Here is a 14,712-nt window from a genome sequence, read left to right as displayed (position 1 = left end):
CTGATAAAAAGTTACAGTACAGACATTTATAATGTTAAAAAAAATTATATTTGAAATAAATGCTGTTCTTTTGAACTTTACATTCATCAACACATTTTGAAAAAAAATCTGTACACAACTGTTTTCAACATTGAAAATAATAATTAATATTTATTGACCATCAATCATCATATTAGTATGATTTCTGAAGGATCATGTGACACTGAAGACTGGAGTAATGATGCTGAAAACTCAACTTTGATCACAGAAATGAATTACTATGTAAAATATTTTAAAATTGAAAACAGCTGTTTTAAATTGGAATAATATTTCACAATATTACTGTTTTTGTTTGTATTTTTAATCAATAAATGCAGCCTTGGTGAGCAGAAGAGACTTCTCCTAAAAACATTAAAAATCTTACTGACCCCGAACTTTTGAACAATAATATATATATATATATATATATATATATATATATACATATACATATACATATATATGTATGTGTGTGTATGTATGTATGTATGTATATATATATATATATATATATATATATATATATATAGCTGCGAGCAGCGATGGAGGGCCAAAGCCGGCGGTACCGCCACCCCGGTGCCTTTAGGTAACTAAAGGCACCGGGGTTGCGGTGCCACCGGCTTGGGCCCGTAATCGCTGCTCGCAGCTATATTTATTATTAGGGCCCAAGCCCTGAAAGGGCGAAGGCCCTATTGTTTTCGGTAGGATTATTATTATTATTATTATTATTATTATTTTTCTTACGACCATTCAGGCATTTTTGGGGCTCTTAACATGCTCAAAAACTCTTGAAACTTTGCACACGAGTCAGAACCCGCGGCCATCAGGGCCGGGCTGAAGCTGGTACCCGGGCGTGGCAGGGAGGCTCAACAGCGCCCCCTGGAACGGGGTCCGAAAACTTGGTCCATAAATCAAACACGCTTGCATGTAATAATATGAAACTCGGAACACATATAGATCTCATCGGGCCGCACAACTTTCATGCTCTAAGTTTTACGCCAGCCCAACAGGAAGTCGACTATTTAGGGTTGTTTGGAAACGCATGCTTAGGAATTTGAAACACTTCTCTTAGGGAATTCACCCGGTCAGCACCAAACTCGGTGTGCATGAAGTCAAGACATTGAGGATGAAAAATTGCCAGGGGATTTTTGATATCTCGAACGGTTTGGCTGTGGCGAGGAAACGAATTTATGGCGAATAATGGGACACAGGAAGTGTATTATAACTTCTGCATACATTGACTGATCTTGATAAAACTTCAGCAGAGTGTTCTTGCTCAGAGGCTGATCACATTGATGTGACTATTGTGAGTCAAAGTTATAGCGCCACCAACTGGCAGCAGGAAGTGTGTCACTTTCAAAATGCTTTGAAATCACCCTCTTATTTTAACCCGATTTGCTTCAAACTTTATGTGAATAATGTGGACACACGGCAGATGTAGACCTGTGAAAGGTTTATTGATATCTTAGATACTGTTGCCGTGGCAACGCATCAAACTTTAATATTCTTTTTTGATGCTTTTGAGACTCTTAACATACTTGAAATTGCATGAAACTCGACAGACACATCACATTTATTAGCCAGTAGACATGTGCAAAGTTTCAGAAACGGGCGTGGTGAGGGGCTCAGTAGCGCCACCTTTAGTCAAAAATGGGGGCTTAGTTTTACATAGAGTCACTAAACTCGCTATGTATATTGTTCTCATTAAACCGGACAACTTTCTAATTCACACTTATTAGCTGAGAGCAACAGGAAGTCAGATATTTTGGTTTGAATGTGATTTTTTGGAGAATTTTCTCTCTCTCTCTCTCTCTGTCTCTGTGTGTGTGAGGGGTGGGAGGGAATTTCCAATTGATTTCAGTGTGTTTCAAGGTTTCAGGGGCTTTTGGGGCCCTTAACGTGCTCGAAAACTCTTGAAACTTTGCACACAGGTCAGAACCTGCGGCCATCAGGGCCGGGCTGAAGCTGGTACCCGGGCGTGGCAGGGGGGCTCAACAGCGCCCCCTGGAACGGGATCCAAACACTTGTCCATAAATCAAACACACTTGCATGTAATGATATGAAACTCGGTACACATATAGATCACATCGGGCCGAACAACTTTCGTGCTCTAAGTTTTACACCAGCCCAACAGGAAGTCGGCAATTATGGGTTGTTTGGAGAACGCTTGCTGTGGAATTTGAAACACTTCTCCTAGAGAATTAATTAAATCGCCACCAAACTCGGTGTGCATGAAGTCAAGACATTGAGGATGCTAAATTGCGGACGGATTTTTGATATCTCGAACGCTTTGGTCGTGGTGAGGAAATGCATTTATTGCGAGAAAAGAGAAACACGAAGTGGTATAACTTTAGCATACATTAACTGATCTTGATGAAACTTCAGCAGTGTGTTCGTGGTAAGAGGCCGATCAGATGGATGTAACTATTGTGAGTCAAAGTTATAGCGCCACCAACTGGCAGCAGGAAGTGTGTCACTTTCAAAATGTTTTTGACAAAAGTGGGGGGGTTAGGTTTACCCACAATTACAAAAATCAGTAAGTATATTGGTCTCATCGAGCTGGACAACTTTCTAATTTGCAGTCATTAGCTTGGACCAACAGGAAGTCAGATATTTTGGTTTGAATGTGGATTTATTTGCAAATTCAGCCTCTGCTTTTTACCCACTCCTGCTAAGTGTTTTTTTTTTTATTCACACCAAACTTTTTCAACATGATGAAAATACATTAAATATGCTAAATTGAGAACGGATATTGAATATCTCAAACGGTTTTGACATGGCGAGGGATTAAAATAATGTCAAAAAAGGAATCAGAAAACATCTCATATATTCTTAAAATTTAATTATACACCATTTATTTTTATATAAAATTATACAAATATTAGAACTAAACCTATTTTATTCTGTTTTTGCAATTCAAGAAGTATGAAAAAGTTAAAAACAGGCTATTTAGTGCTATTTGTTTCAACAAAAAAGCAAACATAGGGCTATACTGCCCTCTTGTGTCCAAAAGGATATCAAAATAGTATATAAAACGTTTTACTAGGTAGGCCTATTGTATTTAAATATAAATTTATTAGGTATATGACTGTGAGGATATTTTCCCATCGGTTAAGCGACGTGTGACACGAGCGGGTGCTTTTAAATCGCTAATATAAAAGTGAAAGTAAAAAAACGGACGTCCGCACGGACATTGATAATGGTGCACGTTGGAAAGAATGATACTTTTAAACATAACACTAAACCGCCATTAGGTGTCGCCAGGCGACCATCTTAATGAGCGAGTCATTGATTCATTCGTTCAAACGATTCATTCCAATGACTGAGTCATTCATGATTGAGACAGATGTTTATGGATTGACCATTGAATCTTTGAGTCAAGCGATTCGTTTCAAAATGCTGAATCATTCAGTAATGAGAAAACAAGTTGCTGTGATCTTTGTTTAACTATTTTTGCTGCTGAAACAGAACAAAAACAGTCAATATTGCATCTAAAATGTAAGTGACTTAATTGTAACTGTTTATTAACCTGTTGTATGAAATCAATGTCACAGTTTCAATTGTGATTGTATTCAGGAAATAGTTGCCTACTCGTCAAGTGAGGTTGCTTAACTCTATCATATGTTATAAAATATATAAAAACTCCATATTTGTAATTTTTATAGTCAGTATGTTGTTAACTGGGTTGCTTTTTTGTGTGCTGCGCTCATTTATTTACAATTCTCCTGGAGAAGCAGCATGAGCCTCAGCAGTGCAACCTTGTTACCATTGATCAGTAATACATTTATTATTAACTGCTGATTGCAACTTAAAATGAATGTAATGAAATTAGAATAATCTCTCGTTTTAGTGATTAAGTTATTAATAACTTATTAATAAATTGATAAGTTATTTTTTTGTTATTGACGTTCTAATCAGGCTATACTTTGGTCGGGCAAGTAAAATTCTCTTTCAGGTAGGCCTATTGTATTTATATATAAATATATTAGGGATGTGACTGTGATAAAAATTTTCCCACCGGTTAATCGACATGTGACACCGCTGAGGGCTTTTAAATCGCTAACTATAGTATACTATATACTAGTAAAATACAGACGTCCGCACAGACATTGATAATGGTGCGGAGTAGAGCGAGCATTTTCAATGTATTCCTATGGATGTAGGAATTAACTAAAACATTTTATTTATGTTTTTGTGTCCACTGTTCAACCGCAACCGCGTCACACACACATTCCAGAATTGCAATCTTGACATTCATTATAGCCCTAATACAATATAATAATAAAAATAGTCAACCTAACATAAACGAATTACACTGCTCTGTTTAAATAGTCAGTAGTACAATCTGTTCCATTCACAGTAAGCAGAGCTCCACTGTGATGTTTCCAAGCACATTTTTGCGCGCGTGAAGAGGATGATTTTTTCCATCGATATTGGAACACGAGTGAAGTACAAAGCCTATAATAAAGAATAGTTTAGCATCCAAATACATCGCAAAAAAAATATATAAATATACATCGCAAAATAAAATATATATATGTGTGTGTGTGTGTGTATATATATATATATATATATATATATAAATATAGCTGCGAGCAGCGATGGAGGGCCAAAGCCGGTGGCACCGCCATCCCCGGTGCCTTTAGGTAACTAAAGGCACCGGGGTGGCGGTGCCACCGGCTTGGGCCCGCAATCGCTGCTCGCAGCTATATTTATTAGGGCCCAAGCCCTGAAAGGGCGCAGAGCCCTATTGTTTTCGTTAGGATTATTATTATTATTATTATTATTATTATTATTATTGTTGTTCAAGGGTTCGGGGGCTTTTGGGGCCTTTAACGTGCTCAAAAACTCATGAAACTTTGCACACAGGTCAGAACCTGCGGCCATTAGGGCCGGGCTGAAGCTGGTACCCGGGCGTGGCAGGGGGGCTCAACAGCGCCCCCTGGAACGGAATCCGAACACTTGTCCATAAATCAAACACACTTGCATATAATAATATGAAACTCGGAACAGATATAGATCTCATCGGGCCGAACAACTTTCGTGCTCTAAGTTTTACGCCAGCCCAACAGGAAGTCGGCTATTATGGGTTGTTTGGAAACGCATGCTGTGGAATTTAATGTACTCCTCCTAGGGAATTCATCCAATCGGCTCCAAACTCGGTCAGCATGAAGTCAAGACATTGAGGATGCTAAATTGCGGACGGATTTTTGATATCTCGAACGGTTTGGCCGTGGCGAGGAAACGAATTTATGGCGAATAATGGAAACAGGAAGTGTGTTATAACTTCTGCATACATTAACTGATCTTGATTAAACTTCAGCAGTGTGTTCGTTGTAAGAGGCCGATCACATGGATGTGACTATTGTGAGTCAAAGTTATAGCGCCACCAACTGGCAGCAGGAAGTGTGTCCCTTTCAAAATGCTTTGAAATCACCCTCTTATTTTTACCCGATTTGCTTCAAACTTTATGTGTATAATGTAAACACACGGCAGATGTAGACCTGTGAAAGGATTTTTGATATCTTTAATACTGTTGCCATGGCAACGCTTCAAACTTTAATATTCTTTTTTGATGCTTTTGAGACTCTTAACATACTTGAAATTGGATGAAACTCGACAGACACATCACATTTATTAGCCCGTAGACATGTGCAAAGTTTCAGAAACGGGCGTGGTGAGGGGCTCAGTAGCGCCACCTTTAGTCATAAGTGGGGGGGTTAGTTTTATCAACAGCAACAAAACTTGGTATGTGTATTGTTCTCATCAAGACGGACAACTTTCTAATTTACATGAACTTTCTCCAACCAACAGGAAGAGAGATATTTTGGTTTGAATGTGGATTTTCTGAAGAATTTTCTCTCCCTCTCTCTGTGTCTCTGTGTGTGTGAGGGGAGGGGGGGATTTGTTTATTGCTTTTATTGAGTTTTTCAAGGTTTCAGGGGCTTTTGGGGTCCTTAACGTGCTCAAAAACTCTTGAAACTTTGCACACAGGTCAGAACCCCCTGCCATCAGGGACGGGCTGAAGCTGGTACCCGGGCGTGGCTGGGGGGCTCAACAGCGCCCCCTTGAACGGGGTTCTAAAACTTGGTCCATATATCAAACACGCTTGCATGAATTAATATGAAACTCGGTACACATATAGATCTCATCGTGCCGAACAACTTTCCCCTGGTCAAGTTTTACGCCAGCCCAACAGGAAGTCGGCTATTATGGGTTGTTTGGAAAACGCTTGCTGTGGAATGTGAAATACTCCTCCTACAAAATTCACCGTGTCCCCTCCAAACTCGGTGTGCATGTAGTCAAGACTTTGAGGATGCTAAATTGCGGACGGATTTTTGATATCTCGAACGGTTTGGCTATGGCGAGGAATCGAATTTATGGCGAGAAAAGAGAAACACGGAAGTGGAATAACTTCTGCATACATTAACTGATCTTGATGAAACTTCAGCAGTGTGTTCGTGGTAAGAGGCCGATCAGATGGATGTAGCTATTGTGAGTCAAAGTTATAGCGCCACCAACTGGCAGCAGGAAGTGTGTCACTTTCAACATGCTTTTGACAAAAGTGGGGGGGTTACTTTTAACTACAGTAAAGAAAAAATAGTTTCTATATTGTTCTCATCAAGCCGGACAACTTTCTAATTTACATTCAATAGCTCTGGCCATCAGGAAGTCAGATATTTTGGTCTGAATGTGGATTTTTTTGCAAAATCAGCCTCTGAATTTTTAGCCACTCCTCTTAAACTATTTATTTTATTCGTACCAAACTTTTTCAACATGATGAAACTACATTAAATATGCTAAATTGTGAATGGATAATAAATATCTCAAACGGTTTTGCTATGGCGAGGGATTAAAGTAAAAATCTTCTAAAAATGTAATTATATACCATTTATTTCTATATAAAAGTATACAAATATCACAACTAAACCCATTTTATTCTGTTTTTGCAATTCAAGAAGAATGAAAAAGTTAAAAACAGGCTATTTAGTGCTATTTGGTTCAACAAAAAAGCAAACATGGGGCTATACTGCCCTCTTGTGTCCAAAAGGACATCAAAATAGTATATAAAACTTTTTACCAGGTAGGCCAATATTGTATTTAAAAATACATTTATTAGGTATGTGTCTGAGGATATTTTCCCACCGGTTAATCGACGTGTGACACGAGTGGGTGCTTTTAAATCGCTAATATAATAGTGAAAGAAAAATAATGATAATGTTGCACACACAAATCACACACATGTGGGAAAGAATGATGCTTTTAAACAACACTAAACCGCCATTAGGTGTCGCCAGGCATCCATCTTAATAAGCGAGTCATTGATTCATTCGTTCAAACGATTCGTTCGAATGAGTCGATCATGATTAAGACAGATGTTTATGGATTGATCATTCAATCTTTGAGTCAACCGATTCGTTAAAAATGCTGAATCGTTCAGTTATGAGAAAACACGTGATACGTGATGGTTCTGCCGGGATCTTTGTTTAACTATTTTCGCTGCTGAAACAGAACAAAAACAGTCAACATTGCATCTATAATGTAAGTGACTTAATTGTAACTGTTTATTAACCTGTTGTATGAAATCTAGGGGTGGGAGAAAAAATTGATTCTTAGATGCATCGCGATGCGGATGTGGACGATTCTGAATCGATTCACAAATGTCAAAAAATCGATTCTCTAAAAAAATATTTTTCTAATAACGTAATATTGACGGAAGGCAAAAGGCGGAACTCTAAGCGGACGTGCGTGCAGTCTGTGGCGCGCACATAACAGAGAAGTTTCTTCTGCTCACCAAGGCTGCATTTATTTGATAAAAAATACAAACAAAAACAGTAATATTGTAAAATAGTATTCCAATTTAAAACAGCTGCTTTCTATTTTAATATATTTTAAACTGTTATTTATTCCTGTGATCAAAGCTGAGTTTTCAGCATCATTACTCCAGTCGTCACTGTCACATGATCCTTCAGAAATTATTCTAATATGATGATTGATACTCAAGAAACATTCATTATTATTTTAAATGTCGAAAACAGTTGTGTACAGTCTTTGATGAATAGAAAGTTCAAAAGAACAGCATTTATCTGAAATCTAAAGCTTTTGTAACGTTAAACACGTACCGCTCAAAAGTTTGTGGTTAGTAATAATTAAAATTTTATTTTTGGGGGAAAGAAATAAAATAAATCAGTACTTTTATTTATGAAGGATGAGTTAAACTGATCAACAGTTACAGTAAAGACATTTATAATGTTAAAAATATATATATTTGAAATATATGCTGTTCTTTTGAACTTTACATTCATCAAAGCATTTTGAAAAAAAAAAAATCTGTACACAACTGTTTTCAACATTGAAAATAATAATGAATATTTATTGAGCATCAATCATCATATTAGTATGATTTCTGAAGGATCATGTGACACTGAAGACTGGAGTAATGATGCTGAAAACTCAACTTTGATCACAGAAATGAATTACTATGTAAAATATTTTAAAATTGAAAACAGCTGTTTTAAATTGGAATAATATTTCACAATATTACTGTTTTTGTTTGTATTTTTAATCAATAAATGCAGCCTTGGTGAGCAGAAGAGACTTCTCCTAAAAACATTAAAAATCTTACTGACCCCAAACTTTTGAACAATAATATATATATATATATATATGTATGTGTGTGTATGTATGTATGTATGTATATATATGTATATATACATATATATATATATATATATATATAAATATAGCTGCGAGCAGCGATGGAGGGCCAAAGCCGGCGGTACCGCCACCCCGGTGCCTTTAGGTAACTAAAGGCACCGGGGTTGCGGTGCCACCGGCTTGGGCCCGTAATCGCTGCTCGCAGCTATATTTTATTATTATTATTATTATTATTATTATTTTGTCAACCTTTCGGGCACTTTTGGGGCTCTTAACATGCTCGAAAACTCTTGAAATTTTGCACACACGTCAGAACCCGCGGCCATCAGGGCCGGACTGAAGCTGGTACCCGGGCGTGGCAGGGGGGCTCGACAGCGCCCCCTGGAACGGGATCCGAACACGTGTCCATAAATCAAACACGCTTGCATGTAATAATATGAAACTCGGTACACATATAGATCTCATCCGGCCGAACAACTTTCGTGCTCTAAGTTTTACGCCAGCCAAACAGGAAGTTGGCTATTTAGCGTTGTTTGGAAACGCATGCTGTGGAATTTAATGTACTCCTCCTAGGGAATTCATCGATTTGCCTCCAAACTCGGTGTGCATGAAGTCAAGACATTGAGGATGCTAAATTGCGGACGGATTTTTGATATCTCGAACGGTTTGGCCGTGGCGAGGAAACAAATTTATGGCGAAAAAATGAAACAGGAAGTGTGTTATAACTTCTGCATACATTAACTGATCTTGATGAAACTTCAGCAGTGTGTTCGTGGTAAGAGGCCGATCACGTGGATGTGACTATTGTGAGTCAAAGTTATAGCGCCACCAACTGGCAGCAGGAATATGTCACTTTCAAAATGCTTTGAAATCAGTGTCTTATTTTTACCCGATTTGCTTCAAACTTTATGTGTACAATGTAGACACACGGCAGATGTAAACCTGTGAAAGGATTATTGATATCTTAGATACTGTTGCCGTGGCAACGCATCAAACTTTAATATTCTTTTTTGATGCTTTTGAGACTCTTAACATACTTGAAATTGCATGAAACTCAACAGACACATCACATTTATTAGCCAGTAGACATGTGCAAAGTTTCAGAAACGGGCGTGGTGGAATGGCTCAGTAGCGCCACCTTTAGTAAAAAATGGGGGCTTAGTTTTTCCTAAAATCACAAAACTTGGTATGTGTATTGTTCTCATCAAGACGGACAACTTTCTAATTTACATGAACCATCTCCGACCAACAGGAAGAGAGATATTTTGGTTTGAATGTGGATTTTCTGAAGAATTTTCTCTCCCTCTCTCTGTGTCTGTGTGTGTGTGAGGGGAGGGGGGGATTTGACTATTGCTTTTATATTGTTAATCAAGGTTTCAGGGGCTTTTGGGGTCCTTAACGTGCTCAAAAACTCTTGAAACTTTGCACACAGGTCAGAACCCACGGCCATCAGGGCCGGGCTGAAGCTGGTACCCGGGCGTGGCTGGGGGGCTCAACAGCGCCCCCTTGAACGGGGTTCTAAAACTTGATCCATATATCAAACACGCTCGCATGAATTAATATGAAACTCGGTACACATATAGATCTCATCGGGCCGAACAACTTTACCCTGGTCAAGTTTTACGCCAGCCCAACAGGAAGTCGGCTATTATGGGTTGTTTGGAAAACGCTTGCTGTGGAATGTGAAATACTCCTCCTAGAAAATTCACCGTGTCCCCTTCAAACTCGGTGTGCAGGTAGTCAAGACTTTGAGGATGCTAAATTGCGGACGGATTTTTGATATCTGAAACGGTTTGGCTGTGGCGAGGAATCGAATTTATGGCGAGAAAAGAGAAACATGGAAGTGGAATAACTTCTGCATACATTAACTGATCTTGATGAAACTTCAGCAGTGTGTTCGTGGTAAGAGGCCGATCAGATGGATGTAGCTATTGTGAGTCAAAGTTATAGCGCCACCAACTGGCAGCAGGAAGTGTGTCACTTTCAACATGCTTTAGACAAAAGTGGGGGGGTTAGTTTTAACTACAGTAAAGAAAAAATAGTTTTTATATTGTTCTCATCAAGCCGGACAACTTTCTAATTTACATTCAATAGCTCTGGCCATCAGGAAGTCAGATATTTTGGTCTGAATGTGAATTTTTTTTGCAAAATCAGCCTCTGAATTTTTAGCCACTCCTCTTAAACTATTTATTTTATTCGTACCAAACTTTTTCAACATGATGAAACTACATTAAATATGCTAAGTTGTGAATGGATAATAAATATCTCAAACGGTTTTGCTATGGCGAGGGATTAAAGTAATGTCCAAAAAGGAAACACTAAAAATCTTCTAAAAATGTAATTATATACCATTTATTTCTATATAAAAGTATACAAATATCACAACTAAACCCATTTTATTCTGTTTTTGCAATTCAAGAAGAATGAAAAAGTTAAAAACAGGCTATTTAGTGCTATTTGGTTCAACAAAAAAGCAAACATAGGGCTATACTGCCCTCTTGTGTCCAAAAGGACATCAAAATAGTATATAAAACTTTTTACCAGGTAGGCCAATATTGTATTTAAATATACATTTATTAGGTATGTGTCTGAGGATATTTTCCCACCGGTTAATCGACGTGTGACACGAGTGGGTGCTTTTAAATCGCTAATATAAAAGTGAAAGAAAAATAATGATAATGTTGCACACACAAATCACACACATGTGGGAAAGAATGATGCTTTTAAACAACACTAAACCGCCATTAGGTGTCGCCAGGCATCCATCTTAATAAGCGAGTCATTGATTCATTCGTTCGAATGAGTCGATCATGATTAAGACAGATGTTTATGGATTGATCATTCAATCTTTGAGTCAACCGATTCGTTAAAAATGCTGAATCGTTCAGTTATGAGAAAATACGTGATGTTTCTGCCGTGATCTTTGTTTAACTATTTTCGCTGCTGAAACAGAACAAAAACAGTCAACATTGCATCTAAAATGTAAGTGACTTAATTGTAACTGTTTATTAACCTGTTGTATGAAATCTAGGGGTGGGAGAAAAAATTGATTCTTAGATGCATCGCGATGCGGACGTGGACGATTCTGAATCGATTCACAAATGTCAAAAAATCGATTCTCTAAAAAAATATTTTTCTAATAACGTAATATTGACGGAAGGCAAAAGGCGGAACTCTAAGCGGACGTGCGTGCAGTCTGTGGCGCGCACATAACAGAGAAGGTTCTTCTGCTCACCAAGGCTGCATTTATTTGATTAAAAATACAAACAAAAACAGTAATATTGTAAAATAGTATTCCAATTTAAAACAGCTGCTTTCTATTTTAATATATTTTAAACTGTTATTTATTCCTGTGATCAAAGCTGAGTTTTCAGCATCATTACTCCAGTCGTCACTGTCACATGATCCTTCAGAAATTATTCTAATATGATGATTGATACTCAAGAAACATTCATTATTATTTTAAATGTCGAAAACAGTTGTGTACAGTCTTTGATGAATAGAAAGTTCAAAAGAACAGCATTTATCTGAAATCTAAAGCTTTTGTAACGTTAAACACTACCGCTCAAAAGTTTGTGGTTAGTAATAATTAAAATTTTATTTTTGGGGGAAAGAAATAAAATAAATCAGTACTTTTATTTATGAAGGATGAGTTAAACTGATCAACAGTTACAGTAAAGACATTTATAATGTTAAAAATATATATATTTGAAATATATGCTGTTCTTTTGAACTTTACATTCATCAAAGCATTTTGAAAAAAAAAAAATCTGTACACAACTGTTTTCAACATTGAAAATAATAATGAATATTTATTGAGCATCAATCATCATATTAGTATGATTTCTGAAGGATCATGTGACACTGAAGACTGGAGTAATGATGCTGAAAACTCAACTTTGATCACAGAAATGAATTACTATGTAAAATATTTTAAAATTGAAAACAGCTGTTTTAAATTGGAATAATATTTCACAATATTACTGTTTTTGTTTGTATTTTTAATCAATAAATACAGCCTTGGTGAGCAGAAGAGACTTCTCCTAAAAAACATTAAAAATCTTACTGACCCCAAACTTTTGAACAATAATATATATATATATATATATATATATATATATATATATATATATATATATATATATGTATGTGTGTGTATGTATGTATATATATATATATATATATATATATAAATATAGCTGCGAGCAGCGATGGAGGGCCAAAGCCGGCGGTACCGCCACCCCGGTGCCTTTAGGTAACTAAAGGCACCGGGGTTGCGGTGCCACCGGCTTGGGCCCGTAATCGCTGCTCGCAGCTATATTTATTATTATTATTATTATTATTATTATTGTTGTTCAAGGGTTCGGGGGCTTTTGGGGCCTTTAACGTGCTCAAAAACTCATGAAACTTTGCACACAGGTCAGAACCTGCGGCCATTAGGGCCGGGCTGAAGCTGGTACCCGGGCGTGGCAGGGGGGCTCAACAGCGCCCCCTGGAACGGAATCCGAACACTTGTCCATAAATCAAACACACTTGCATATAATAATATGAAACTCGGAACAGATATAGATCTCATCGGGCCGAACAACTTTCGTGCTCTAAGTTTTACGCCAGCCCAACAGGAAGTCGGCTATTATGGGTTGTTTGGAAACGCATGCTGTGGAATTTAATGTACTCCTCCTAGGGAATTCATCCAATCGGCTCCAAACTCGGTCAGCATGAAGTCAAGACATTGAGGATGCTAAATTGCGGACGGATTTTTGATATCTCGAACGGTTTGGCCGTGGCGAGGAAACGAATTTATGGCGAATAATGGAAACAGGAAGTGTGTTATAACTTCTGCATACATTAACTGATCTTGATTAAACTTCAGCAGTGTGTTCGTTGTAAGAGGCCGATCACATGGATGTGACTATTGTGAGTCAAAGTTATAGCGCCACCAACTGGCAGCAGGAAGTGTGTCCCTTTCAAAATGCTTTGAAATCACCCTCTTATTTTTACCCGATTTGCTTCAAACTTTATGTGTATAATGTAAACACACGGCAGATGTAGACCTGTGAAAGGATTTTTGATATCTTTAATACTGTTGCCATGGCAACGCTTCAAACTTTAATATTCTTTTTTGATGCTTTTGAGACTCTTAACATACTTGAAATTGGATGAAACTCGACAGACACATCACATTTATTAGCCCGTAGACATGTGCAAAGTTTCAGAAACGGGCGTGGTGGAATGGGTCAGTAGCGCCACCTTTAGTCAAAAATGGGGGTTTAGTTTTTCCTAGAATCACAAAACTTGGTATGTGTATTGTTCTCATCAAGACGGACAACTTTCTAATTTACATGAACCATCTCCGACCAACAGGAAGAGAGATATTTTGGTTTGAATGTGGATTTTCTGAAGAATTTTCTCTCCCTCTCTCTGTGTCTGTGTGTGTGTGAGGGGAGGGGGGGATTTGACTCTTGCTTTTATATTGTTAATCAAGGTTTCAGGGGCTTTTGGGGTCCTTAACGTGCTCAAAAACTCTTGAAACTTTGCACACAGGTCAAAACCCACGGCCATCAGGGCCGGGCTGAAGCTGGTACCCGGGCGTGGCTGGGGGGCTCAACAGCGCCCCCTTGAACGGGGTTCTAAAACTTGATCCATATATCAAACACGCTCGCATGAATTAATATGAAACTCGGTACACATATAGATCTCATCGGGCCGAACAACTTTACCCCGGTCAAGTTTTACGCCAGCCCAACAGGAAGTCGGCTATTATGGGTTGTTTGGAAAACGCTTGCTGTGGAATGTGAAATACTCCTCCTAGAAAATTCACCGTGTCCCCTTCAAACTCGGTGTGCATGTAGTCAAGACTTTGAGGATGCTAAATTGCGGACGGATTTTTGATATCTCGAACGGTTTGGCTGTGGCGAGGAATCGAATTTATGGCGAGAAAAGAGAAACACGGAAGTGGAATAACTTCTGCATACATTAACTGATCTTGATGAAACTTCAGCAGTGTGTTCGTGGTAAGAGGCCGATCAGATGGAT

At 38.0% G+C, this 14,712-nt stretch overlaps 1 protein-coding gene across 1 annotated transcript in view; it reads left to right on the top strand.

The window, feature by feature from the left end:
* Positions 1–14,712, top strand: part of uraha (urate (5-hydroxyiso-) hydrolase a) — a 202,096-nt gene that overhangs the window by 160,904 nt on the left and 26,480 nt on the right. The window lies entirely within an intron of this gene.

This window comes from Rutilus rutilus, assembly GCF_951802725.1.
Source record: "Rutilus rutilus genome assembly, chromosome: 5".
Lineage (NCBI taxonomy): Eukaryota > Metazoa > Chordata > Actinopteri > Cypriniformes > Leuciscidae > Rutilus > Rutilus rutilus.
This window is presented reverse-complemented; position numbering and strand designations above follow the sequence as displayed.